Below are 27,607 nucleotides of genomic sequence, written 5' to 3'. Positions count from 1 at the left end.
ACAGTCCTTGCAGCTTCCATTTTTGACTTCTAGGAAACTAGTTTTCATGGAAAGAAATCTGGGTTAACCTGTTGGAGAGGTCACATGGAGAGAGTGTGGAAGATAAGAAGCCACACAGGAAAGAACCAAGACGCCTCAGTAGATAGCCAGAACCCAGATATGTGAGTAAGGCCGTCTTGATTCTTAAGACGCCATGGCTGACCCCAGGGGAAGCAAAGATGAGTGTTCCAGCCGAGCCGTGCCTAAATTCCTGCCTCAGAATCCTGAACAATCAAATGACCATTCTTCTATGCCATTGGGTTTGGGGTGGTTTGCTACACAGCAATATGTTACAGCAATATGTATATATTTATATATATATATAAAATAACTAAATACATAAAACAGACACACACACATGACTGCATCCATTATGTGTTGATTTTCTAGTTTCATTCTCACAGGCCAACCTTATTCCCCACTTCTTAACATCTCCTTTATATCTCACCTATACAATCAATGAGGGAGCTGATATTTTCTGGTAATGAATCGAAAGAGTGAAATAATCCAGAAAAGGTGAGAAGGTGTGGTCTCTGCTGTTGAGAAACTTAAAGTTAAAATGGCTTAAAAAAAATAAAAGTACCATGGAATACAGAATAAAAAACCCAATCCCTCACATTTGCACAATGTTTTGGCCTTTCTAGGAATCATCAGAAATCACATGATTTTCCTTCAAAGCATCTAAGAGCAAACAGTTAACACTGGCTGACCATTTCCTATTTGCCTGGCACTCATCCAAGCATTTACATGTTATCGTAATGAAACAAGTTGTACTTTCCAGAAATGGCTGCCATGGGACTTCCCTGGCAGTCCAGTGGTTAAGACTTCATACTTTCACTGCAGGGGGCACGGGTTCAATCCCTCGTCAGGGAACTAAGATCCCACAGGCCATGCAGCGCGGCCAAAAAAAAAAAACGAACAAAAATGGTTGCCACAATACATCCCATCCTACATGCTCTTCTTATGACATGATGTTGCCATTCCTCTCATTGAGGTGGGATCTGTGTCCCTTCCCTTGAACCTAGACGAGCCTTTGTGACTGCCTTGACCAGGAGACCGTGTCACAAGTGAAGCCAAATGACTTTCAAGTTTGTCATAAAAATGCCATGCCCTTCTGCCTTGCTCTCTTGTTTAGGAACCAGTTGCCATGCTGTGAGGAAGCCCAGGCCACATGAAAAGATGACATGTAGGTGTTTCAGCCAACAGGTCCATCTGGGATCCCAGCCAACAGGGCAGGTATGAATGGCCACACATGTGAGTGAGGGAACCTTTGAGATGATTCTAGCTCTAGCTCCAGCCAACGTCTGGCTGACACTGCATGAGAAACCCTGAGCAAGAACCACCTAGCTGAGACAGGGAATAATAAAATGATTGTTGTTTTAAGCCACAGAATTTTGAGGTGATTTGTTACACAGCAATAGATAACAAAGACACGTGGTTGTTTCAATGATGATTTGATTCCCTATGTCCCCTACTGAAGCGTAAGCTAAAAGAAAATGGGAACTGAGCTCCTCTTATCCACGGCTGTATCCCTAGGATCTAGCAGAGAACACTCGCTCATTAAGAATTTGTTAAATGAAGGAACATGTCATTGCTCTTGATTCTTACAAACCACTGGAAGAGGTAAGGTAGGCACTCTTATATTTGTAGATAAGGAAAACAGCCCAGAGACATCAAGTGACTTGCCTAAAGCTACACATCCAGCAACTGTAAGAGTAAGACTAGATCCCTAGGACTTCCCTGGTGGCACAGTGGTTAAGAATCTGCCTGCCAATGCAGGGGACACGGGTTTGAGCCCTGGTCCAGGAAGATCCCACATGCTGCAGAGCAACTAAGCCCGTGCACCACAACTACTGAGCCTGCACTCTAGAGCCCGCGAACCAAAACTACTGAGCCTGCATGCCACAACTACTGAAGCCTGCACGCCTAGAGTCTGTGCTCTGCAATAAGAGAAGCCACAACAATGAGAAGCCTGTGCACCGCAACAAAGAGTAGCCCCTGTTCGCCACAATTAGAGAAAGTCCGTTCTCAGCAACGAAGACCCGATGCAGCCAAAAATAAATAAATTAATTAATTAATTAATTAATTTTAAAAAAAGACTAGATCCCTAGTCTCCTGACTCCTCCGACTGGTGTGCTTTCCCCTGTGCCATGCTGATGTCAAGCAGATCCCATGGATGTAGCTCTGTGTAACTGTCCTAAAGTGGGCTGGTACCCTGGAATGATGGCATCCAGATGAATCCAAACCTGGCATCCTTCCTGGAACAGGTAGTCTTTCCATTAAATGTTGAAGCAAGCATGGAATATGGCATGACTCTGAGAACTGAAGAGCGAATTCCAGGGGGAGAAGAAGCATTTTGAATGGCTTAGAGTCTAAGTGAACTGGGCACTTGTGGAGTTGGCAGTGGCTTTGCTAGTTAAAGAGAATGGGCATGAGAAGTCTGGGATGAGCAAAGATAGGGAATCAAGGGCTCTGGATTGGGGGCAGGGTGCTCCTCTACTGAGCTTGACATCTGCAGAAGCCCCGAGTTGTCCACCTTCTGGCCCAAAGTAACTGGCTATCCAAAGGGGGATGCTGCCCCCAGGAAGGGATCTCTGTTCCTAGAGCACCACAGCACAGATGAGGAAGATGACATGACTCCATCCGTCCTGAATACAGAGGTGACAGACCAGGGGAGGGGAGAAGTGCTCTGCGTTTTCTCCACTATTCCTTTTCTTCTAGGCTTCCTGAATTTGACAATCTCCATTTTATTACCGATGGAGGGAAAAATGACAACTAGGATTGCTTTTGAATCTTGGCAACAGAGCTCAGGCTTTTATTAGCATGCAATAAAAATGGCATTGACCTCAGCAACAAATAAATTAAATCCTGGTTGGCTTGGAGTTTAACATCTTAGCCTTTCGAAGTTCACTTACCGAGTGATTTACTTCCTTAGCTCCTTTAACCCAATATACTCAGCAGCTGACCTTCCAGTGGATGCCATTTATCTTACCTCAGTGATACAGATCACAGACAGACCAGAACATGGGTCTCAGAAGTGATTCATAAAGATTAAACATGTTTTAGACATGCACACCATGGAGCAGTGAGAGGCAACTTGGGGGATAAGAGTGCTGGGGTGGTCTCAGGAGTCTGGGAGGCCAGTCCTGATTGTGACCATACCCTAAACTTCTTGAAGCCTCAGTTTTTCCATCTGTCAAAATGGGAATTGTGTCACATTAGCATGGAGGACTACTCCCTAAAAATAAAATTCCATACTAAAGTATTTAACTTGTCTCCATAAGAATGTACTGAGTACTTTCCACGAAGAGATTGAGATCCCCAGTGAATTATACAATGGAGTCCCTGTTCTCAAGACTCCCTGTCTACTAGGGGAAATAAGACACATATAGAACAGCAGCCAATAAAGGCTGGCAAGAGTAGCAGAATGAATTGTAGAGGCAATAAATGCTGTGATCAGTAAAGAAGGCTGCATGGAGGAGGTGAGACTTGATGTGGGCATTGAAGGTTAAGCAAAATGTAGGTGGACAGACAAGAGTCATATGGATTTAATGTACAGCAAAATCTGTAATACTTAGTTTATTATTACATAAACATGAGTATATTTACAGCCATAGTATATTCAAAATATGAAACTGCTATGTGGGTAGATTACTGTTTGTTTAAAACTATTTGCTACCCCCTCCTACACTGTCCCTTCCTGGTGCTCTTCCCTAGAGGAAGAGTATACCTCCTGCCCCACTGATGTCAGCGTTGAATGTGACTTCATTTCCCAATGGAAGTGATGTACATCATAAAGCTTTAAGAGCCATTGAGTGGTTCCTCATTGTTCTTTTCCTCTCCCAGAAGATAAACATGCCCCAGAGAGGTTCTGCCTCTATAGCCCGAGTCTAAGAATGAAGACATGGAACAGAGTTGAATAATGAACAAGTAATATGAGTGAGAAATAACCCTTTGTGATTGAGACTGCCTGTTACACAGAATAATTTAGTCTAAGCTGACCAATGCAAGCTTCATGCAGAAAAAGCTGACATCGTCAGTGTAAAATAAAACACGCACTCCTCCTGCATGTCTCTTATACTCTCAATACTCCACTACAACACTGTTACACTTCTGACACCAGGTGTGTGGGTTTTCCACCCATCAAACTATCCGGGTTTGCAGGGGAGGGATAAATTAGGAGTTTGGGATTAACATATACACACTACTATATATTAAATAGATAACCAACAATGACCTACTGCATAGTACAAGGAACTATACTCCTATAAGGGAAAAGAATCTGAAAAAGAATATTTTATATATATATTATACATATATATAATATATATATACACACAGAGACATATATATACAAAACTGAATCACTGTGCTGTATACCTGAAACTAACACAACATTGTAAATCAATTATGCTTCAAAAAATGTATACATATATATATATACATATACATATTTATATAAAAGATTTTAAAAAACCAATTCTGTGACAGCAGCAGGGTATCCTTCAATTTAATTGAATTCTGACACTATTTACCTGAAGATAGTATCAGATCCCACAGGTTAAAGGCTCAGTCCCACAGGATTGTCCCCCATCCCTTTTTCAGATACCAGTTGCAAGTCCAGGTTGTCACTGTGCTTCTGAATGACCAGCTATATAGATCAGAGATTCCCACAACCCCTTCCTCAAGCTTGATTCATTTGCTAGAGAGGTTCACAGAACTCAGGAAAACATTTTACTTACTAGATCACTGGTTTATTATAAAAGGATATAACTCAGGAACAGACATTTGGAAGAGATACACAGGGCAAGATACATGGGAAAGGGTAAAGAGCCTCCCTGCTCTCTGGGGGGGCCACTCTCTCGAATCTCCACATGTTCACCAACCTGAATGGTCTCTGGACCCTGTCCTTTTGGGTCTTAAGGAGTTTTCATTACAGAGGCACGATTGATTAAATTATTGATCATTGGTGATTGAATTCAGTCTCCCCCAGAGGTGGAGGGGGAGCTAAGAGTTGCAACCCTCTAATCACATTGGTTCCCCTGGCAAACAGCCCCCAGCATTAGGTTACCTATGTGCTTTCTAAAAGTCACCACATTAACATAAACTCAAAAGTGGTTGAAGGAGGCTTGTTATGAATAACAAAATGCACCTTTATCATTCTAATCACTTAGGAAATTTCAAGGTTTTTAAGGAGTTCTTAGCCCAGAAAAGGAAGAAGAAATATATATTTCTTATTATAAATCACAGTCTCATGATTAGTTACTTATTGAGCACCTACACTGTATGAAGCCCCTCAAGAGGAGCTAGAAATGATAATGATGATTTTTTTTTAAGTCAGTAAAAGTATTCATAACTACCCTTAGCATTGAACTTCTCGGTTCACAGAACACTAGTGTACATTATCTCAGCCAGACCCAGGAGGTAGGTATTTTCCCCATTTTACAAATGAGGACAGCTGACGTTCAAAGAGGTTAAAGGCTCACCCCAGTTCACACAGCCCAAATGTAGACCAGCCCCAGGCCAAGCTGGATCTTTGGACTCCCAATCCTGTGCTTTAAAAGCACCTATGATGGGACTTCCCTGGTGGCACCGTGGTTAAGGCTCTGCGCTCCCAATGCAGGGGCCCCAGGGTCCATCCCTGGTCAGGGAACTAGATCCCACATGCATGCCACAACTAAGAGTTCTCATGCCACAACTAATGAGCCCGCATGCCGCAACTAAGACCCAGTGAAACCAAATAAATATATATATATAAAAAAAAGTGGGCTTCCCTGGTGGCGCAGTGGTTGGGAATCTGCCTGCCAATGCAGGGGACACGGGTTCGAGCCCTGGTCTGGGAAGATCCCACATGCCGCAGAGCAACTGGGCTCGTGAGCCACAATTACTGAGCCTGCGCGTCTGGAGCCTGTGCTCCGTAGCAAGAGAGGCCGCGATAGTGAGAGGCCTGCGCACCGCGATGAAGAGTGGTCCCCACTTGCCACAAACAGAGAAAGCCCTCGCACAGAAACGAAGACCCAACACAGTCATGAATCAATAAAAAATAAAAATAAATAAATAAAAATTAAAAAAAAAAAAGTAACAAACCTAGTTTAAAATGAAGAAAATATTTGATTCTAAAAACAAAACATAAAAAAAAGCACCTATGATGTACACACCGCTACATTTAAAATAGATAACCAACAAGGACCTACTGTATAGCACAGGGAACTCTGCTCAATATTCTGTAATAACTTAAATGGGAAAAGAATTTGAAAAAGAATAGATACATGTATATGTATAACCAAATCACTCTGCTGTACACCTGAAACTAACACAACATTGTTAATCAACTATACTCCAAAATAAAATAAAAATTAAAATGAAAGAAAAGAAAAGCACCTACGACCCAGTCCCTGGCCTGAGGGAGCTTAGAGCAAAGGTCGGAGTTGAGACCGCCTCACAGGTGCTCCAGCACCACCAGGCAGCTTGGGCTAAAAGCCAGCCTAGCTCTCGGGACAGAGTTGGATCTGTCTCCAGGGGCCCTAGAGCTCAGCCAACAGCCCTGGGGCTACAGGCTTCCCTGGAAGATCTCCTTCCTCTCCAGTCCACTTTACAAGCTAATTCTGAAGGATTTACTTACCTTGGTGAGGGGGTCAAACCACTTCCTTGAAATGGTCCCCGCAACTGCCCCCTCCCTTCAGTCTGATTTATCTTCTGTGATAAGCTCTGGGGTTGGGATGCAAGGAGTGAGGGACTTAACATTAGAGGAAGGCAGAAAATGAAGGAAAGGAGAGAAGGGGGAACAAAGAATAAAGGAAAAAATAAACAAAATGAGTTCCCTACATGTAGCCTGGGAGGTTCCTATTGCTCTGAGGAAACAGAGGTCCTCTGCCCTCTTCCACTCCCATACTACACCTTTACCTTTCTGGGGTCCTACACCCTGAGTGAGGCTCCCCAGTTATGAAACGCAGGACAGAAGTTGCACTAAACCTGGTAAGTGAGGCCAGCACCCAAGGAGGCTTGATATGAAAGTGTAAGTGCATCACCCACTGCTCTCGCTCTCCCCTCCTGCACCCCACAGCCTCAGGGCTGGGCTTCACACTGTGGTTTGGTTTGACCAGAGCAGGTGACTGGGAACTATTAGGGTACTGCTGTTCCTTTCCTAGCTTCTGGGACCACCGACTGAAGGATGAATGCTGGGGATCAGAGTGCCTTCCCCACTCAAATTTGACTCTTATTGGATTGCAGCCTCCTTTGGGCACAGCCTTTCATACATAATGAAAATGAGTTGCGTTCACATACACCCTGTTTTGAGCACTTATTATGTGCCACACACTGTTCTGAGTTCTTTATATGGAATTAACTCAATTAATAATCACCTCTCCTACTATTATCTCCATATTACAGATGAGAAAACTGAAAAATTCTGGTACTATCTGTAGTGAAATGATCAAAGGAGGTGTCCTTAAGACTCCTGAAGGAGCGTAGGAGATTGGAAGGACAGGACCTGAGCAAGTGTTTGGCGATCTGGTAAATAAAGGGCAAGCTGGCTGGATGTCCTGAGCCAGCCCCTTTTTCTCCAGCGAAAAAGAAATTCAGCTGAGGGGGACTTCCCTGATGGTCCAGCAGTTAAGACTCCGCATTTCAATGCAGGGGGTGCAGGTTCGATCACTGGTCGGGGAGCTAAGATCCCACATGCCTTGCGGCCAAAAAACCAAAACAGAAAACAGAAGCAATATTGTAACAAATTCAATAAAGACTTAAAAAAAAAATGGTCCACATCAAAAAACTCTTAAAAAAAAAAAAAAAAGAAATCCCCCTGAGTGATGGGCTATCCAGAAAGAGTGTTGAATTAGGAGTTGGAGGACCTAGGACCCAAGTCAAAAACCTGTCGCTGATCAATAGAGTAACCTTGAACAAGTCATGTTACCTCTCTGAGCCCAGGTTCCCTACCAGTGAAGTGGGAGCTGGAGTTGGGGGGCCAGCTCACCTCCTTTGATCATTTCACTGCAGATAGTAATGGCCCCAGAATTGGTCAGTGTCCTCATCTGCAGTAGGGATGGGAGTTATGACCTAAGGTTCAATGGCGCCTCTAATTGCTGGCTCTGAGCTCCGCAGAACAGCTGGCGGTGGCGTTCCTGGGAAATGAGCTAAAGGCTGCTACAGTTCGGCAATTTCCCTGAACAGCTGGTGTGGAGAGCAGGGAGGGCAGGACAACCTCTGAGACTCTGGCCAACTGCAGTGTATATTAAGGGCAACCCAGATGGCCGCTAGCCAACAACCCGTGCTGTGTAATTTGCAAGCCGTACTTTCTCCTTCTGAAGGTCTCTCTCTCCAGGATATGGGGAAGGAAGTCTGCCTCTTTCCACTTCTGCACCTGCCCACCTGAGCAAGGCCTCAGCCCGAGCCTCTATCGTCCCCTGGATCCCATGAGTCTCCTCCTTCCCTGAGGCCAATCTGTGGCCCCTCATGTGGGCTCCAGGACCACCATGCCTCCTTGAACAGGCTTTAGAGTAGGGGGTCAAAAGGAAAATCACGTTCTCCTGCCCCACCTTTGTTCCAAATGTGGATACGGGCTCTTCTCTTGTTTTTTTTTTTAAGGCTGTAAGGTTAAGAAAACCACTGAAGGCTTGGGGTTGACAAAAGAGAGTTAAAATTACAGAAGGAAAACAATTAAGTCGGAGATTGCCTATAAGCTCTCCTAGAGTCCACTGACCCATGGCCTGGGGTGCCCTGCATGCCTCCCCCAGCCCCACACTGCCTTCAGGCCACCATCAGACTGCAGAGCTAACTCAACTCTCACAGGCAGGAGGGTCATTGGCCAGATCTCCCCTGCCTGGAGTTCAGGCCCCAACTCTGTTTTCCCCAAGAGAGAAGAGGAAAGCCTCTCCTCCACCAAGTGAAATTCTGCCATGAGTGGTGGTTCTGTCTGCCCACTAGAAAGAGAGCCTTCTGTATTGGTATGCATAACCATTGCTTTCCTCTTGTCTCAACCTGTCCATGCCGGAATAATGCCAACCTTCCCTCTGCATAATCAAAAAGCCCAGTGTTTTTCCCAAAATAAAAAGCAGTCTATTCCCTTAGGTGGATTTCCTTTTGTCCTCTTGTTAAACAGAAAACAGCTGAGGCTTTGAAATTACTGTGTCCCCTGCTTCAAGCCTTCTAGATTGCAGAGTCGGATATGAGAGCACCCCATCACACAAGTCATAATCAGACATGAACAACCACATTTGGACCAGTCATGGTTGAAGGCAGAAGGTGCCCCGCAGCCTTCAGAAGCAGGTCCTTCTAAGAGTCAAGTTTTTAAACTAAGCATAGAATTAGAACGGCCTGCAAGCCTGTAGCACATGGCTTCATCAGCCAGCAGGACCAAATTACCCCTGTGTTTATTTTTTTTTTAAAAAGGCATTGACCTATGAATAAACAGCAGTTGACATTGAAAATTGCCACTTAAATACCCAGCTCCTCTGCCAGATTACAGCAGCCTTAGGAGCTCTTCCAAATTGTCACCTAGCATGAATATGACAGCAAACAATGCTTTAAAAGTAAGTAATCTGCTCTATAATTATTTTAGCTGCTGCAACTGCCAACCAGCAGGATCACTTATGAGAAAGGATGCAGTGGTCCCTTATTAAAAATGCATGAATATACAGTCTCTTGATTGTGGAAATAATCAGCAGACTATCTAATGCAACAAGACTTAGCCACAGAAGAATTAATTAGGGTGAAATTGATTAAGGAGAAGAGGGTAAAAATCTATCTGTGATGATTCAGGCTCCGATTAAACTCAAGCATTAATTCTCACATTCTTTTCAAATTAAGAGCCTCATCTAAATACTCTGCATTAATATTCCAACATACTCCGCTCTCCCTTAACCAAAGAGAAACACAGACGTTTCTAATGAAAGCTGAAGATCCTGCTCTTGTTACCCATCAAGCCACTGTCATCAAGATTTCAGGGGCTTGGAGCTTTTATTACTTAAATAAAAGACAGCTGGGGACGGGTAGTGAACTCCCCAAATTCATTGTGGTCTGGAGCGCTTAGGACTTCCGTTGGGAGATTTTCTTAAAAGCTAAAGGAAGCATACAACACAACTAATTATATGATAGCTGCCAGAATTCTCTTTGTCTTGCGGTAACCTGCTTTGGTAGAGATAAGGGGGCCTTGAAGGGGTCATATATTCCATCCCTCTCCCTGAGACGGAGCTGTGTCAAACCAGAGATCCATCCGTAATTATCTGCCATCTCCTGAGAGGCCGCCGGGCACCGGGGTTCCACAACTCCCTTGGTAACGCGATCAGGCAGCTAATACATTCCCAGATCCTGCTCGCCCTCCCCCTCTTCCCCCAGCAGCCATTTGAAGGATGTGAGGAGAAGCTTCCCGCATCATTGATTTTTCTCTTTTCACCTTTCTTCCATTAGGAGCCCGCTCCGTGCTTCCGCTCTCCCTGTCCAAACCTCCAAACAGTGCTTCGGTTTCACAGGGTCACTGACCTTTCCGTGCTCCTCCAACGACTGCTATCTTTGCAGCTCTGCTTCCACCTGCCGCGTTGCCTTTGGTCCCATGGGCGTTACGGTTGAGTACATCCTTTGTCCGAGACGGAACTCGAGGCTGAGAAGCATCCCAGACGGCTCGGAGCAGTCCCTCTGCCTGGGATGCATGCCCTCAGCACCATCCGGGGGACCCGCTGGCCCAGGTGCTCCGAGATGGAGGGCTCCGGGTTGCCAGCCTTATCGGAGACATGTGGGGAGACAGAAGTAAAGCAATTTCAAGCCCTTTGTTTGGCCTGAATAAGATCTGGTTTTCCTCTTTCGCAGCCCTGGGAGATAGTCATGGTTCCCACTTCACTCAGGAGACGGAGCTGCTTACAGAGGCCTTCAAGCAGAGTCTTCCCCCACCGTGGGGAATCCAGCCAGGTCCCCCTGGGGAGTTTACCAAGCATCACCCAGGGGAGAGGGTGGTCCAGACAGGGAGCAGCCTAAGGGGATCTGGGAACAGCGTGAATGTGGCAGGTTTCCCCTTCCTGGGCCTACAAGGGAGATCCCATTTACGTTTACGATAAAATATCCACGGTGACCCTCTCCCCACACAGCCCTACTTGCTGGTCTCAACTGCTTCTAGCATAGCTGGGCAGATGTCGGTGGAGAAATCCCGGGTAGGTCACCAAGGAGCTACAGGACTACTATTACTGAGAACCTCAGGGAGAAGTCCAGTTACTCAGGGGTGCAGCCATACTATTCTGCAACCTGGCTCCACTGCCCACACCTCCAGGTCCAGGTTCACCACAGGTGACTTTGAACAACAAAGGAGGAAAATGGCAAGGTGGCCAGGCCCTGCCTCCTCTCAGAAAGCTCCTTCACTCTATGTAAATTCCTGGATGCAAATTGTTACGGGGGGAGGGGCAGAGACACCCCCCCAAAGCAGCCCAGCCCCAAATGCAAATAGTTATGGGGGAGGGGAGGGATGGTCACCCTAACAACATCTATCCACAGAGCCTGGAATCCCAGACTCAACGGAAGTGGCCATGCCCTGCATGAAAACTGCTACGGCCGGAGCCCATCTTCTCCCTCCTCTTTCTCCCCTACAGCCTCTCTTTCACACCATTCTTCTCCCAAATTTCCTTCAATTCGATTATTAGCAACCTGGTTCTGAGGACCTACCTGGGACTTGAACCTTGTCCTAGGAACTGAGGAGGATGCAAGAGATAAAGATGGGATCCCTGCCCTCGAGAATCTCACAGGTTGGCAGGAGAATGACGTTAACTCAACCAAAGCAAGTGAAAACCGTAGTAGATAGTGTATCATGAAGTATTAAATCAGGTGCCACCAATTTCACATTGAATGAAATCAGAGAAAGAGAGCAACCCTTGAGACATGGGCCGGGGTGATCAGGAAGGCTCCTGGGAATAGGCGGGACTTGAAGCTGAATTGGCATCACATGGATTGAGGGGGGAGAGGAAGGATTCCAGGGAAGTGTGGGTCTGTGCAAAGGCCCAGGCTGGAGGGCAGGTTAGGGAACCCTTCGGCCTGGCTGGAGGGGAAGGTAATGCTGGGGAGTAAGAGCAGCCAAGCTTTGCAGGCATTGAATGCCAGCTTTAGAGTTTGGGTTTTAGCCTAGACTGTCAGATCTCAAACTTTGGTGCGCTGCAGTGTTGCCTGTGGTGCTGGTTAAAATAAGGTTCCCAGGCCCTGGCCCTTTATGTATGGGGCATTTTAAACAAGCATCCTAGGTGACTCTGATAGTGGCCCACAGGCGAGGTGGCTGCAGGTCCTCTTCTTGGCATTTTGTCCCTCCTGTAGGTAAAGATGGGCTTTGTTAGCACCATGGAAACCATGGGGCTACAGAGGATTCCCAGCTTCTGTGAGGATGTTGATCCTTGTCTCCTAGGAACCCGGAGGCTGGGGCAGTGGATTATTTTGACTACGCAGTAGCCAAAGGGAAAGCAGTCCCGATGAACAACAAAATAGAAGAGTTACACCTGTAGAACAGTGGAGAAGCTACCTTAGATCCTGGGACCCTGTGGGCCCCCTCTTAAGCTATCCCACTGAATAAAAAGTGGAGCCAACAAAGAAATGTTTGGTGGAGATATTTTTTATATGATAAAGGTGTTCAGATCTAGGTTTCTTTCAATAGCTATCGCCCCTCATCATTGTAACATGCATTGGGTCCCAGATCTGCCCTTTAATTCATGGATTTTATGGCAAGTTACTGGCCCTCCCTATTAAACCTATTTGCTCAACTTCTCAATTTTTACTGGGAAATTTTCAAACCTAGAAAAAACTTGAAAAGCGAATACAGGAAAACCTATAAATCTTTCATCTAGACTTACCAAGTGTTAACATTGTCATTTGGTTTTTTTTCTGTCTTTATACAAGTATATAAATATTTATATAAATACACAAATATTTATATACTATATATATATACACTTTCCTTTTGCAAAAGCATTTAAAATTCACAGATATCCTGACAGTTCATCCCAAACACTTAAGAACCATTCCTCCAATAGTTCCTCCTATAAGCACAATATCCTTATCACACCTAAGAAATTTAACATTGATACAGTAATATTAGCTTATAGAACATATTTAAATTTCTTTGACTCTCCCAAAATATCCTTTATGGCTTTTTTAAAAAAAATCCAGGATACAATCAAGATTCACACAGTATATTTAATTGTCATGTCTCTTTAGTTTCCTTTAATCTAGAACAGTCTCCCTGCCTTTGTTGTTGTTGTTTATGACATTGGCATCTTTAAAGAGTCTTAAAAAATGTCCCACAAACTGGATTTGTCTGATTTGATCCAGGCTAAATATTCCGAGGCAAGAATATACTACGAAGGTGAGGCGGTGTCCTTCCCGTGGCATGCCATGGTGTCAGGAGTCACGCCATGTCTGTTTGTCCCATTGGTGATGATGAGAAGTTGGATCACTTAGCAAAGGTGTGCACTGTACATTTTGACACCTGGTTTCATCTAAGTAAGCACTGCGCAGATCTTATTGATCAGTTCGCTGGATTATAAAGTGCTCAAGGTCAAGAACTGAGTCTTCTCCTTTGGAAAATAATACTTTGCAGTTTACCAGACTCTTTCATATAGATTATCCTGTTTCCTCTTCAGACACACTGATGGAGAGATTTTTACTCCCATTTACAGGAGCGCAAAATTTCACAGTGCTTGGGAACCCTGACGTGGAATCCCAGACCTACCCTTTAGTTAATGGGTTTTATGGCAAGTTACTTAACCTCTCTTTTAATTCTCTGTTTGCTCAACTCTAAGATGGGGATAATAATATCTTCCTCCCAGAGTTGTGGGGACTAAATGAGGGTACCAAAAAGAAAATGTTCGACATAGGTCTTAGCACATAAAGAATGCTCAAAAAAATGAAAGTGTTGTATGGATAGAGCTAAACACATCACACACACAAACACTCAACATGCATGTCTACACCAATACTCGGGGAGGTAAAGGTCTGCCTTGTGGTCACTTGGCTGAGCAAAGAGCAGAGCCCGGATTCAAGCCCCATCCCCCTGACTCCAAATCCAAATTTTATCCCCATTCTCCACACGCCATCCTGCGGCAATGCGCTAGCCAGCACCGCCACCTAGGAACCATAGGATCAAAATCATACGAGTAGTGTGTGAAAACTAGACTTGATTTCAAACATCTTATTCACACCTAATTTCAAGATGCATGCAGCCAGGCACTATTGCTCTGATCATACAGGGTTGGCCAAGGGCCCCTCACTGATGCCCCTTCTTCTGCCATGTATGGCCTTCAGCTCATCGCTGTGCCACTTGGCGATCTCACAACATCCCCAATCTCACCACATTGAACAGCAGTCACCGTGCTCCCGGATGCAGTGCATTGTGGCTGGAGATGACTGTGTGTTTAACCAAAAAGTTTCCCCTGCCCTGCCCCTGCAGAGTAATTGGTCTAGAGTAGGGGCAAGACTGGAGAATTGTTCTTGGTTAAAGTGGGGAGGCTTTAGGGTTCCAAGCCAGGCAGAGGTCCCTGAAAGTCCCCTATTGTTTTCACTGGAAATTCCCATTCCTTCTTTCTACCCCAGCCCCAATCCCAGTCTACAGAGGGGAAAGCCACAGCAGCAGCAAACCATCGTTTTGAGCCAAAGGTCTTTATCCCATATGAACTAGGATGCGTCCAGTTAAGAACTAATCCCACCTGGCTGGGATGGTGAAGTGTGTGTTTGCTGTTCAGATGTGTGTTTGGGGTCCAGGGGAGGGAAAGATCACTTCTAATGAAGATTTCATGGAGATGGTGGGCCTTGGGGAAGAGTGGGTTGGAGCTGGATAGGAAGGAGGTGGAGGAGGAAGGATAGTCCTTATTTGTGGGGGGTGACGCTTGGGGCACAGAGCATCAGTAAAGGCACAGAGGTAGGATAACAAAGGGCCTGGTCTGGGGATCGAGGGCAGGTGTGTGCAGGGGAAGAGCGGGAGACAGGCACTGAGCAGGCACGAGCCCCTCCCTTTCAGGCGCAGAGCAGACTGTGGCTGTGGAGCGGCTGAATATTTCATTGATGGAAAATTGGATGTGGCTGTAGTGCCTGGGATGCAGATTCTGATTTCATGGCCAGTGTACCCAGATGGCTGATTAGGCCATCTCCTAATGGAGGGGGGAGACACCGCCCCCCTCCTCCCCCAAATTTCCCAGCCCAGGAGGGCACAGATACTGACCTTCCTTCCCAACACCTCCAGACCCACCTTGGTTCCAGTTACTCAACAGACATTATTTAGCACCTACTGTGTGCCAAGCATCATGTTAAGCACAAAGGAGACACAGATGCCTCTGCCCTGGTTGGCAGCTTGGGGACACAGACCCTCTAACAGGTCTCTAACTGTAGGAAGAACAAAGCACTGTGGAGTCCTGGGGGTCATTCAATTCCCTGGGCCTGAGACTTCACAGAGGACTGGCCCCCTGTGCTGATAGGTTCCCTAGACAGAGAGGAAGGGAAAGAATGCTAACCAGCATTTAGTGAGGACTTCATTTTGGCAAAGCACCGTGCTAGGAGTTTGTTCTATACTACAGCCTTCAATCCTCACAGTCATTGTAAAGATAGATATGATAATTCCTAACTGTGTACACAAAAGGCATTTCTGGTGGGAACATGCACAGGAACACACACGAAAGAACTTGGGAATATGGGGACCATTTAGCAATTTGGAGAGGCTGAAGCATTGGAGGCTTAAGGGGAGGCTGGCAAGAAATGAGCCTAGGAAGGCAGACTGGGGCTTTTCACGTCAGGATAACAAATCTGGACTTTATCCACTTGGCCGTGGAAAGTCTCTGAAGAGTAATGAAGAGGACAGTGCCAAATGTCCCACTAACTCTTTCTGCACTGATGGCCTCCCTGGTCCTGGTCTCCTCTCCAAATCCTAACCACTGCTCCTCATATCAACAGATACTGACTGTACACCTCGACTGTGGGCCAGGCGCTGCGCTGGGTGCTGGGCATGTGGCAGTGAACAAGACAAGGCCTAACGGAAGAGGGGATAATAAAGGGAGAGAGACAATAAGACAATACCTAGTAAACAAATACACAAATAAATAAAAGATCATGATAGGTGCTGTGACAAAAATAAAACACATAAAGGGGACAGAGAGAGTTGGGGGCGGGGAGGGGAGGCTGCTTCTAGTAGTTTTCTCTCCTGTCCATGGAGCTCTGGTTGTTATGGGGAACAGGGGTCTTAGAACTGGAAACTGGGTGGGGGGGGGTCAATTTCCCCCATTGCAAATTCTCTTCTGAAAGGAAGTTAAGTTCTTAGAGAACCATGGTCCATGCTTCCAACATTCCTGGGCCACTGATGCTGCCTCTCCCCAAGACCCAGGCAAAGAGCACCTAACTTTATAAACCAGCGAGAGGCATGGGCTGGGGCAGCCAGAGGGAGCAGTCCCTGAATCCCCGAGCTGGAAAGGAGGACCGCAGAGACCACATAGAACAGATGGTAGATGTTTGGAACCCACTTCCAGAGATGGGTTTCTTTCCCTTCACCCATGAGCCGCTACAGAATTTCATCTTCTTGGCAGCCAACAGGGTTCTTCTTTCTCTGAACTGACCCCTCTGCTTCAGGGCCCAGTCTTGGCCATTCCTCACAGGCAGGGAGAAGACAGACTTAAACCCAGGCCAGTGGTCCTCAGAGAAACCAGGTCAGCCTGAGTCATCTCTTCACAAGCTCACAAAATCCTGAGCCCTTTCAACATCTCTGATTACCCGCCCTTGGTGGCCAGATCGACGTTTGTCCTGAGCGTGAGGGAGGAGTACGTGGGATACTGGCGGGGGGGTGGGAGGGGGAGCTTGTCATGCCCCAGTTTCTGGAACATGGAGCTGGAAAAGCCGGGAGGGCTATGGTGTGGACCTAGAAAGCCCAAAGAGGGGCCCTCAAAAATGAGCCGAGTGTCAGAACTGGAACAGACATGATGGGACGGGGACTACATACCTGAAGGGGATGGCAAGCAGGTCAGACTGGTGGGGCTGGATCCCAAGCAGCGCCATCCCGGAAGGAGACTGGGAAAACCAGCAGATGCTAGGCTAGGCTTGGAACAAGAGCCTAGCTCATGACTGCATCAACCTGGAGGGAGGAGGGAACAAGAGGGAAGGGTGAGGATGGGCCCTGGATAGCCTGCGGCCCCGAGGCTGTGTCAGGGTCTGGGCTAAAGTTAAGACATGCTCCTAAATACAGAGAAGGAGGCAATCCATGTTGGCCATCAGTGTCTTCCATCCCTCAAAATAATCCCGCTGGGTCTGGTCTTATCACAGCACTTTTGCCCTCCTGCTTCCCTCAGGAAGTCATGGAAACAATCTGGGGCCCTGGAAAATAATTTGGTAGCTCCCTCACATGCTTAGAGGACCTCTTTCCACCTTTCCACTCCCCCTGGGGGATTTCCTAAAGCCCAGCCTTCTGAGAGCTGACAAGAAAGGAGAGCGTTTTCTTGATTTCACAGAGCAGAGCATTACGCCTACCTACCAAAGCTCAAGATGATGCAGAATTTGAGGCCATGTGTGTGAAAGAGTGCAAATCCATCCTCACAATTTTTCTGAGATTCCATCTCAAGCATCCTTAGGCTGAATAATGAGGAATTCAGCACTCTTCCCTACCCCCTTCTCTCTCTCTCTACACACACACACACACACACACACACACACACACACACACCTCCCCCGCACCCATCTCAGAATCTTCTCTTTTTTCTGCCGCAGTCTCTGCTTCCTTCTCCTCCTTCCCACCTCCCATCTCAGCAGGAACACACCAGGACCAGCAGCCTCCCAACCACAGGAACAGGTTTCTCAGAAGGAGTAGTTAATGCAGACCTGACCACAAAGTCAGTGCTGCCCTAAGCCCACGTCTCAGTCTCACCACGTTTAATGTAACCCAAGGAATGATGCAATTGCATCTTTCAGCTTTTACCCAAACAGGGCCTAGGGTTGCCCCGGGCAGCTGGCTCTGCTGCTGTTTTAGGAGCCGACCTCACTTCTTATGGGAGGAGCTGCTTGGTCCCTTCCCAGGGATCAGCTGCTCCCATGGGCTTGGGAAGGGCACTTATAAAATGGGGATTCATAAACAGGCTGCAGAGGGTCCCCAAACTGAATGCACATGTGTGCGTATGTGCATTTTTCCTGGGGACAAAGATCTGTTAGTTCTGTCTGATTCTCAAAGGAATCAGAGACCCTCCGAATGCTTTTACTAGTCTGGGGCAATAGGTAAAACAAAGAATTGAAATTTGCTTCCTCTCATTTCGCTCCCCAATGCGTGTGAGTTTTATGCAATTCCTCATCTAAAAGGGAAGCCTGAGCCCATGGAAGTCGGGGGCTGAACATCCTGAATATACAGTTCTTTGGATAGTCACCAAAAGAAGATCTGAGCAGGAGACATGAGGTCACCTTCAGGGAGGAGACTCTTGAGCTGTCTGGAGTGAGGGGACCAGGAATGAGGAGGATTGGCGGCCTTGAACCCCACAAGGAGAGGCCAGAGAAACTTTCTGGGATGTAGTCCAGGCTCTGCCTCGAAAATGCAGCTCCAAAAGAGATGCTGTGCAGATTCCAAGCTGCCAAATCCCGGAGGCCCTATTGGACAACCCAACCTCCATCAACCCAGATGGTACTGGGCATCCTGGGCCCTACCCCCCAAGATCAGGAGCCCAAAGTGCAGGGCCACTGCAGAGTCAGACCTGAGAAGCTGAACACCAAGCTCCAGGTTCCCTGACCTCCCACGGGAGGGGTAAGAGAGAATGGGGGCCTCCACCCATCCACTCATCAGCCTCTGAATCTCTTTAGTCCTTGGCATTGGTAATTAACAGCCGGGAAGTTATGCATCAACCTCAGCAAGCTAATGTGGTGGGAGCTCCCTCCTGACAGCAGAGCTAATAAGAAATTTGCTAATGCAACTGATCACTTTAAAAAGCCATATGTCAGTGGGGATGAGTGCTTCTTTGCAGCAGCTAGTCTAATTGTCAGAACAGAGCAGCGAGCTGCTCTCCGAAGGGGGTGAGGATGATGTCTTCACTGAATCAATGGTGCAATGCAGCAGGCAGGGACTGGGAGGAGGGGGTGTGGTGCTGAGCACGAGGCCCCCAGCTCTTGCGGCTCCCAGGAAGCCAGTCTCTGCAGGCCTGTTCTAAGGACCTATTAAGAGCCCTGAGCTGCAGCCCCTGCTGGAAGCTGCACTTGCAGTCTCTCAGTTTATGCCGCAGTATTAAAATAAGAAACAGCTCTGTCTGCAGTGACAGCTGATCTCAGCCTCAGCCAGTGAGTGTCAACACTCCAGACCCCACTCAGGCTTCTGCTGGGGGCAGGGCTGATACCTCCGGCTAATTTGCTTTTTCTCTCCCAGACCCTGCAATGACTCCATCCACCAGTCCTGAGTCAGATGCAGGCAAAGATTGAAAATCCAGCTCAGGGGACTTCCCTGGTGGCGCAGTGGTTGAGAATCCGCCTGCCAATGCAGGGGACACAGGTTCGAGCCCTGGTCTGGGAAGATCCCACATGCCACAGAGCAACTAAGCCCGTGCACCACAACTACTGAGCCCGCGTGCCGCAACTACCAAAGCCCGCACACCTAGAGCCCATGCCCCGCAACAAGAGAAGCCACCACAATGAGAAGCCCGCGCACCGCAACAAAGAGTAGCCCCCTATCGCCGCAGCTAGAGAAAGCCCGTGTGCAGCAGCAAAGACCCAACGCAGGCAAAAATAAAAATAAATAAATAAATAATTTTATTAAAAAAAAAAGAAATCCACCTCAGGCCCACCAAAGTCTGCTCCCAGTTGAGACAAAAGGCAACTTGCTCTGAATGCCTGGTGTTTGACAAAAACAAAGAATGTTTTCCAGAAGGGGGAGAAACCTCTGCTGTAGGATTTTGCTTCCAACACTCACTCCAAACCATTTGCCCTCAAGCAAATCCATAGAGAAGCAAGAGAATCAAGTGACCTCTGTGGGAATGGAGCTCAGGGCTACCAGGAACGCTGTTGGAGGGATTAAGGATGTCCCCGTGTCTGGATCCCCACTGCTTTCTGGAATAGTCCTCACTCTCAGTTATCCATGGGAATGAGGGGAGGGTGGGGAGAGGGATGAGGGAGGACAGGCCACCAACATGCAGAGAAACATCACACCCAGTCTCGATCAGTTCAGCTTTCCTCTGAACCACATGTTGCTCCTGATTGTTCCCCATCCTTTACATTAATGATTTGAATTTTGGGTGGAGACAAAGAAGACAAAGCACAAGGACCCAGGTCATAACCAGTGTGTGTACCACACCCAATAACCCAGAGGAGCCTAGTTCCATGTGTCGGCAGTGCCTGACGCAGCAGGCTGCCTTCCTACTCAAGACCTTCCTTGGCCTGATGACTCCCCTAGCCTCTGGGGTGAGGGCGAGGCCAGGTACCAGGAACTGGTGCAAATTTCTTTATGAGTCTCATCTGTAGGAGAGGAGGTTTTGCAACAAGGCCTCCCAATGAGTTGAAGCCACCTGTGTGTCTGTGAGCAACCTGAAGGCAGTGGGCAGTGGGCAACTCCTCTGGCTTCCCGGAATGCCCTGTCCAGCACCGCAGCAGAGCAGCCAGAGCGGCTTGGGGTCTGAGCAGCACAGCCTCCAAGCCCTGGTCCAGGGGCTCAGCGGCCAAGGATACAGGAACAAAGAGGACCATCCTCTGGACCTGCTCGAGCTGAGGGTCCCAGGGGCCCCTTTATGTGCCCTTGAAAAGGTACTTTAATATCTAAAGTCCTATCCTCTTATTAAAACAAATTTTTAAAAATTTCTCCTGGTTCTCCTCCCAACTTTATTTTTCCCAAATCAATTTTAATACTATTTTGGCCAAATTTAAAACATTGATTAGAAGGACACTGAATTAGATTTATTTAGGGAAAAATTTTCACTTTTACAAAATTGAGTCTTTCTATTCAAGAGTATGAGCATTTGGGGCTTCCCTGGTGGCGCAGTGGTTGAGAATCTGCCTGCCAATGCAGGGGACACGGGTTCGAGCCCTGGTCTGGGAAGATCCCACATGCCGCGGAGCAACTGGGCCCGTGAGCCACAATAACTGAGCCTGCGCGTCTGGAGCTTGTGCTCCGCAACAAGAGAGGCCGCGGTAGTGAGAGGCCTGCGCACCGTGATGAAGAGTGGCCCCCACTTGCCGCAACTAGAGAAAGCCCTCACACAGAAACGAAGACCCAACACAGCCAAAAATAAATAAATAAATAATTTAAAAAAAAGAGTATGAGCATGTTTTGCCATTTGAATAAAGCCTTGCTATCCAAGGACTTTTACAAACTCCACATTGGCTCTGTATTACCTCCCTTGAAGGCTCATTGCCAAAGGTCCTATAGACTGTTTCTCACCAAGGCGGTAATGTGTTACTTCATCCTTGGCACTGAGGTGAATTACACTCTAAAGAGGGCTTCCTGGGTGCCTTAACTTAAACCAAAGGCAATGGGACAAATGGCCACCTCAAGGTGTCTTGGCTCTGTGACCTCTAACAGAGACCCTCTCATTTTGGATCCACTCCACACACAATCTCTACTCCAAGGCTGACAAAACTAAAACACCCCTCACTTTCACCTGGTCAATGGTGAGCACCTGTGGGTCCCAGGAAGGAGACCTAAGGGAAAAAAAGCCCCTTCTTTTAAACCCAGGGTTGGTGGTTAACTTGTGAACAGGTGTTAGTACAGACTCGCCCCTCACTCACATTTTTCTTCAGTAACCCCTCTGTAGGGCCAGCTTCACGAGGGCGACCTTGTTGTTGCCCAGGGGCTGGTGCTTAGATGGACCCTGCGCTTGGCTTAAGGCTATCCTGTCACAATCTTGGAATTCTTAATCATTTTGAATAAGGGACCCCACATTTCCATGTTGCACTGGCTCCAGAAGTTACATAACTTGTCCTGCTCCTCTGCAACACTTGCAGGCTCAGAGACGGTCAGGACCAGCCCAGGTCACACTTGGAGGTAGCTGGCATTCGAGCACAGGCCAGTCCAGGTGCTAAGCTGGGCCCCCGGGGCAGGCTCTGTGTCCAGCCGCAGGCAAGTCCTCACTCCTGCCTGCAAATAGGCCTGGCTGATGGATTTTTAAGGGACACGTCACAGGGGACTCGATGCTTCCTTCCTGGGCTCCTCCTCCCTGCCCGCCTCCCAGGGTCCGGGCTCTAACAGCCCACTTAGATAATCCTCAGCGAAACTTGCTGGCTGTCATCTGGACTGCTTCAGGCACGGGCCTGCTCAGTATTTCCAGAGTTTAGACCCCAGGAGTGAGTGATCAGTCTGCGTTATCTCTCCAGACTTCTGCCTCTCTCAAGACCTCCTGGGAGTCTGGGTCAGCAGGAGAGAGCACTTCCAGACCATTAGCAGGAGCACATCCAGTCTCCTGGGCCAGAGGAAGCCACCGCAGTGGGAAAGAGAAGGGCCAGAGCTCCTGGGACATAATCCACGAGGGTTACTCAGCCACCAATCAGTGCAGTTGGGGAGGAGGATGAGGTGGGGCTCCAGCCTGGAAAGCTCGGGGTCACATGTGCCTGGGAACCCTAGGATCTCCCCTCCTTCAGATCCCTCAGCCAGGAGGATGAAGCCAGCTTGGGCAATAAAGGAGTCAGGGTACCACCGGCAGGGAAGAGGCTCAGGGAACTCCCCATGGACATTCACTTTTTTTTTTTTTTAAAGGTTATTTGAATTTATTTATTAATTTATTTATTTATGGCTGTGTTGGGTCTTCGTTTCTGTGCTAGGGCTTTCTCTAGTTGTGGCGAACCGGGGGCCACTCTTCATCGCGGTGCGCGGGCCTCTCACTATCGCGGCCTCTCTTGTTGCGGAGCACAGGCTCCAGACGCGCAGGCTCAGTAGTTGTGGCTCACGGGCCTAGTTGCTCCGTGGCATGTGGGATCTTCCCAGACCAGGGCTCGAACCCGTGTCCCTTGCATTGGCAGGCAGATTCTCAACCACTGCGCCACCAGGGAAGCCCCTGGACATTCACTTTTGAAGGAAGCCTTTCTTCCTGAGGCCCAACCACGAGGATTCTGGCAGCAAGAGAAGGATTCGTTTGTAACCTCCCAACTGGAGAGGTGGAAGGAAAATGTTTAACTGTTTATTTAACTCCATCTATCCATTTACACATTCATCCCTTCATTAATTTAGCACTTATGTGAATGCTTATTTAGGGATCAGTCGTGTCAAGTGCTATGAGGACAATTGACTCACACGGTGGAAAGAAGGCAAGAGTACTCTCTGGGGTCCCTTCTATAAGAGCACAAATTCCATTCATGAGGGCTCTACACTCATGACCTGCTTAATACTTCCCAAAGACCCCACCTCCTAATACCATCACATTGGGGGGTCAGAATTTCAACATATGAATTTGGGGGAGACACAAACATTTCATAACAGATTATAAGATCTATGGGGTGGGGACCATGTCTGTCTTGCTCACTGCTGTATCCTCAGCCCTTGCCCAGAGTGTGGCACATAACTGGGGCTCAATAAATACTTCTGGAATGAATGGATGAGAGATTTGACTGCTATTTCGAAGCTCTATAAGAATTCAGAGAACATCTATGTGGGCTGGAAGAGCTGGTGTAGACTTCATAGACGAGACATAAACACAGAAAAAGTTAAATAACGACACAAGACAACAATACAATAAAGACGACAAGGCAGTATGTGATACGTGTCAGGCAAACAGTGCAAATACTGTGTGTTAAAGCAGGGAGAGTGTATCAGCTATGACGTTTTTGTCAGCAAGTAACAAAAAACCTCAACTCAAACTGTCCTCAACTGCAAGGGAATTTATTATCTTTCATAGCACAGGTTCAGAGGAAGGGCAGGCTCAGAGTGTTTGACACCGCAGCTCAAGGAGTCCTTTCCCTCCTGCTCTGCCATCCTCGAGTGGGCTTCATCCTCATGTTGGGTGGCAGGATGTCCACAGCAATTCTAGACATGGAAACATCCTACTGAAGAAGCACAAATTGTCTCTTCCCCTGTCTCTTTCCCAGAAGCTTTCCAGCAATTTCTCCCTTCATCTCACTGGCCAGAGCTGGGCCACATGCCCAATCCCAGGCTGACTACTGGTGAGGGGAGTAGGATTCTGTGACTAGCATAGACCAGCCACAATCCACTCTTGGAGCTGGGATGGGATCACTATCCACTGAGTTTAAATGGAGGAGTAAATATCCCATAGAAATTAGAATCTGTTAGACATGAATAAATGGGAAGATGAATGTCGACTAAAAATCAACAGTGTCCACTGCAGCCCACCCCTTTGTATATCTAACGTCTACTCACACCATACAAAGAGGTCCCCCTGTGCCGAAATTGTCTAAAAAAGGCTTGATGGAGGAAACAAGATTAAGTTAGGTCTTTTAAAAAAAGGTAGGACTTGTACGGGTGGAGAACAGGCAACGAGAAATGTGAACCTGGAGGTGGGAATTAGCCAAGATTGCACCCAGAAAATGCCCCCCCAAGAGACCAAGAGCTCAAGAGCTATTTAAACCCAGGCAATTCTGTGTAATGGAAAGAGCTGGACTTCGGTGGCAGAAAGGCTTAGGTTCACATTTTGGCTCTGCTACTTGAGTTTCTGAACGTCTTGGAATCTCCGTTTCCTCCCCAGTGAAGTAGGACTGGAGGGTCTGCCTCCCTGGAATGCGATCGGGATCACACCAGACTGTTCAGGACGGAACCTTGCACATAGAAAGTGCCCACCTCATGTTTTTCTCCTACCTTCTCCTTCCTTGGAAAGGAGGGCTGTTCTACAGAACACTTTGAGTTGCCAACACAAACTTCAGTCCTGCTGTGAAAGAGGCACCAGCCTGTGCTCTGATGCCAAGAATTGAAGCACGAGCTTTCACTTCTCACTTTAGTCTTAGATGAATGTTGGGCCTCTTCTCGCCTTTTTATTTCTAACCCTTGACCCTTTGTGGTATAAACTTTGACTGCAGAAATCCAGATGAGAAGCAGAGGACCTTATCTAGAGCCACGGAGGCAGAGATGGAAAGAAGGGTCCATCTAAGTGCCTTGGTTAACAAAGGATCTAGCTAAGGGCCTGACTGCCCAAGGAGGTTAGAGTTGTGCTTCAGGACCATTGGGGCCATCACACACCCACGAGAGAATCAGAGAATGTTGTAGATGCTCTTATCAGAGAAATGTACATATGTAAAAAGATTATTGTACATATATTATTACATATTATTGCATGTAATTTCCACAGGTTCTGGAACACTCTAAAGTATCTCTTTAAACCCCAGAATGAGAAGTCCTGCATTAGTGAGTTTGTTTGGGATGGTCCAGGCCTGGTTTCTGCAAGCAAATGGGAGAAGAACTGGCTTTGCACCAGTATAACCCCGCATAGTGACCTGCCGCTTCACGCCGCTGCCGGCTCCTTTGTTCCTGGCTCCACACTCACACTGGCCTGAGCACAGTCTGGGGGGTGGACTGTGCACCCGCCGGCCCTTAGGGAGGGTTTGGGTGATGCTGACTCTCTTGCTGACTTAAGAGAAACCAGCTCAATGTGTTTTGGACGACGGGTTCTTTGTCCTGAGAGTGACGATTACCTCCCTAAGAGCTCTTAAGAATACAGGGACAAAGAGGCAACGCCGAAAAGACAAAGACGCAGATAGAAAGATCAAAAATGGCACGGAGATTTCAGAACAAAAGCAAGAAACCATCGGGAGAGCTGCCTCGGAACTTCAGTCATTGTGGCGGCGGGGGAGGGGTAGCTAATCAGAGCCGGGGTCCGGGAAGGGGCAGGTGCGGGGTTCAGGGCTGCGGATCTGGACACCGTGAGCAGCACTTACGTAAGACTGAGAAAACATCGGTTGTCCGGATCAGAGAATGGGGGAGGGGTGCCTTCCGGAGTTTAAGAGGAGGCTGAAGCCGTCCCCGGCCTCCCACCATTGGCGCCGCCGCTGCGGCTCCAGCTCTGCAGCCCCGCGGTCTACAGAGGCCCAAGGACGCCGGTCGCCCTGGCCGAGGGTTAGCTGCTGCGAAGATGGCAGCCGGGCTCCTTAATGGAGCTCCCCAGGAGCCCAACTCGATCGGCTGCCTGCATTATTAATGCATTATGTCATCCTTCCTTGCACTCGCTCTCAGCTGCGGAAATTTTATAGAGCAGTATTATTAATTGAAGCAATTAGTGCGGGGGATATCAGCACAGCTACGTCAGAGGGCTGGGGACGTGCAAGGCCAGGATCTCTCCCTCCCTCTCTTTGTGCCCCGCTCTCCCTCTCTCCCACCTCCTCCCTGTGCCTCCCCAGCCCCTCCTCCCTTGTTTCTACCCGCCCCGGCTTTCTTCTCTCCTGCTCTTCCAGTTCTCTCTCAATATCCCTCTGGGGAGACTCAGGGTACCCACCACCCTTCCCAGGCTGCAATCATTCCATCTCCAACCAGCACAGGCAGGCAGACAGAATGACAGCATCACCGTGGCTGACTCCTGGCCTAGTTGAATTAGGATGGAAGACCATCCCTCACGGTTCTTATCTTGGCTCAGAGCCCCTAGTGGGGGTGGCGGGTGGCAGGTAGAAAAAGGAGGGGCTCACTGCCTGTCAGACCCATTCATTCATCATTCATTCATTCATTTTTCCTCTGTGGGTACCCAGCCTTATAGTAGGTGCTGTGGGAAATAAAGAGGAGATAACAGAGCTTAGGCCCCGGAACTGAGGTTGTAACCAGAGAGACCAGACTGGCCACTGAAACAGAGCAAAATAGGGTGCAGCACAGGGTCTCAAGGGAGTGATCCCCCAGGGGTTGATTACCCAGCCCTGTGAAACACCCCCTGTGGCCCAGGAAGTGAGAAGTAAGGCCTAGGGAAGCAAAGGAGCCCTGAGAGGTGAGGAAAGCGAGCTACCGGCAGGCTGCAGGAGGGTGGGAACAGGAGCAACTGCAGCGGAAGAAAGGAAGGAAGGAAGGAAGGTGCAGGCTGAGCAGGTTCAGGACAGAGCCTGGGAGGGACTCCAAGCTGCGCTCCCCGCCACCCCCGCCCCATGAGACAGAAGCTCTCACCGGCGGAGGCTGAGACCTAGAAGCAACTGGAAAACCTGGCCAGGGGCCAGGACACCAGGATACCAGGGCCCACACCCCAGATCCTTTCATCAGGAATCAGAGACACCTGAGAGACCACAGGCTCAGGTTCCCTGTAAAATAAACAGATACCAGGATGGAAACATCCAGGATGAACATTCACCCTCTGCCCCTCCCCACTCTCCCTGCTCCCCTCCAGGCTCATGGGAACAGGTGTACCTTGTGTTACAGAGAGAGAACTCCTTGGAAATCTGGGGGCAAGTGGTCTGCTTGGATATATTAAGTTTTAGTGGGATCACGCTCTTAGCTTTTCAACTTGTTTTCTTATGAAAATTTTCAAGCATACACAGTGAGAGAATAGACTAATGAACCTTCATATTAATATAGCTCAGCTTCAAAAATGATCACCTCATGGTCAGTCTTCTTCTATCCACCTTCCCCCAACTTTTGGGGGGCAGGAGCATGCGCTTTAAGGTAACATGCTCTTGTAAAAAATGGTCTGCTCATTTTTCTTCTTTTTTCTTTCTTTATTAAAAACAAATGCACGCACACCCCCTCTGACAGACAGATTTTCATATACAGTGC

General features: G+C 47.9%; 1 long non-coding RNA gene across 1 annotated transcript in view; it reads right to left on the bottom strand.

The window, feature by feature from the left end:
• The window catches only part of LOC130709404 (uncharacterized), a 70,816-nt gene that overhangs the window by 29,829 nt on the left and 13,380 nt on the right, over positions 1-27,607 (bottom strand). Inside the window, exons 2-3 of the long non-coding RNA XR_009009943.1 lie at positions 16,976-17,107; positions 10,516-10,751 (exon numbers count right to left, since the gene is read on the bottom strand). This is a non-coding gene — a long non-coding RNA (uncharacterized LOC130709404). The remainder of the gene's footprint in view (positions 1-10,515; positions 10,752-16,975; positions 17,108-27,607) is intronic.

The sequence above is a fragment of the Balaenoptera acutorostrata genome, chromosome 12 (genome assembly GCF_949987535.1).
Source record: "Balaenoptera acutorostrata chromosome 12, mBalAcu1.1, whole genome shotgun sequence".
NCBI classification, from domain to species: Eukaryota; Metazoa; Chordata; class Mammalia; order Artiodactyla; family Balaenopteridae; genus Balaenoptera; species Balaenoptera acutorostrata.
Note: the sequence above shows the minus strand (reverse complement) of the source record. Positions and strands in the feature narration are given on the sequence as shown.